Consider the following 2,259-nt stretch of genomic DNA (forward strand, 5'->3'; position numbering starts at 1 on the left):
TGAAAGGGCGCGTCGGGCAACGCCTCCCCGCCTCCCACTCCGGCCGCGCCTCCTTCCCCCGCCCCCCTCCCGCTTCCCTCCTTCCCCTCTCTCGCCTACCCCTCCTCTCCCAACTTCCTACCCCTTCCATCCTCCCCGCCTCCTCTCCTCCCTCCAGGGCCCTCTGCCTCCCTCTGGCTCTGCGCACCCCTTTCTCTCCTCCCCGCCCCCCATTCCGGGCGCGCTTCCTCCTCGGAGGGGCTGGGAGCCTTCGGCCCCGCACCCCGCCCGCAAGGAAAGAGAATGCGGGGTCACCCTCCCGCCTCCGCCGACGCCACTGGGGAAAGGTGTTCAAAGCGGGTGCGGGCGGCGAGGCTGGAGGCCTCGCGTGGGATCCCAGCAAAGCGGCCTGCTGAGCCGGGGTGTGTGCCAGCGCGCAGGCATGGGAGAGAGGGGAGACCGGAGAGAGAGTCCTGGGGGCTGCTGGGGGTGAGGATGCCTCAGCGCTGGGCCCCCTCGTGGGTGCAGGGCAGGTCTTCACTACAAATCGCCTACCCCGGCCCAGTGCCTGGCTCCTCGGGGGAGCACAGGGAGCCTTGTCACAGGCCCCGACCTGCGAAGGGCACGGTATAGGCGGCCGGAGCCCGTTCACTTTTTCCTCCCCCTTTCACGAGGCAAATGACTTGTTGAAACACGGGAGAAATCTCCGAGAAACGCTCCCTGTCAGTCTAAGAACGTGCACTTAGGCCCCTTCGCCGAGTCCTCTTCTCTCCCAGGGCAGATTTAATCACCACAATCACGCTGATTTTATTTGTGTGCCGCGGTCTTGTAGGGGAGGGGGGACTACATGGGCGTTTAAGACCCAAAGGCCGGAAGAGTTTCCCCTGGGGTCCTTCGTTCTCCGGGCCGGGTACAAGGCAGTAGCCGTCTGATTTACCTGGAAGGTCCCTCCCCTGCCAAGGGCCGGCTTGAGCCCTTCCCCTCTCCCAGGAGTTTTGCCTCTCCTAAGGCAAATGTCACCTCTTCTCCACACTAGGATGGAGAGCAGACAGGAGACCCAGTGGAGTCTAGAGAACATTTCTGGACTCAACTCTGCTAGTGTTTTTCATTAAAAAAAAAAAAATTAAAATAAATGCCTGATTTCCCAAGAGAATTCTCTGCCCCTTTGAACAATGCAATAATTCAACTCCTTATGTGTTAGACTTTCAAAACTGGTTGGATCTTAGCAACAGTATAATAGTAAAATAGATGAGAATACATTTGACAGTTTCCACTTTTTTTAAACCCGAGAAATCCATGGGTGTTTTGATGTGATAGTGCTGACGCTGTTTGATGTATCTCAATTTTTATCACCATCATTATCATCTTTCCAGCGTTAATACAGAGGATATAACATGTACCAGCTGCTGAGCTCACAAGGACGTTGTGAAGATTAACGTGCTACTGTTTGCAAATCTTGAAGATGAAAGAATACCTGTGTGGGCAAAAAGAAGATCATGAAAGCGATGCCTATGAGCGCAGGCATTATTTTGCGTTAGTCTTCCTCTGCCACATCTTCCTGAGCCTAACTTTGTTCCTAATCATTCTGTCATCATGGTTGCTAGGCTTGGGTAGCAGGCTATGATTTGTAAGATTTGAATGTTTGCCAAGGACCAATCAAATTTTCATTTTAAACCAAGAACTTGACTTCTTCACAAATGTGGAGCAGTTGGAAACGATGTAAACAGCATACTTGGCTGGTTATGCAGAACAAAAGCCTTGTCACTAAAAACACATATGACGCGGTGTTTAGTTTTTCAATGTCTTTTAGTCATTTGATGCCTTTGAGTCTATCAAAGAATATTTGAAACAAGCAAATGGCGTAAGAGGATGCTAGGGATGGTGCATTTTTGTATAAGCAAATTGGTGGACAGTAATGGAAAAATGTTTAGGTTATTATTAAATAACCTTTTATATTAGAAGAACAGTTAGGTCACGTATGTGCTTAATTTTTTGATTTTGTTATTAAAAAAGGATAAAACCAACGGGTCAGCTGTAATTTGGTGTCATTTTGACAGTCAAGTTGCTTCAAGTTTTGTTTTTCCAACTGGTTTTACTGGTGTGGTATAACGTAGCCAGAATGAAGTCAGCAGAATGAAGTCAGCAGTTTGAAATCTGTTTTCCCAGTTTATTTCCCCCATGTAGCGTCACAGATTTAAATACTCGACCCTCAACGTAACATCCTGCCAGACTGACTACTCCCTGAAAATGTCCCCACAACGTCCAACAGTCGAGAAGATC

The sequence above is a fragment of the Rhinopithecus bieti genome, unplaced genomic scaffold (genome assembly GCF_001698545.2).
Source record: "Rhinopithecus bieti isolate Rb0 unplaced genomic scaffold, ASM169854v2 scaffold_4654, whole genome shotgun sequence".
Lineage (NCBI taxonomy): Eukaryota > Metazoa > Chordata > Mammalia > Primates > Cercopithecidae > Rhinopithecus > Rhinopithecus bieti.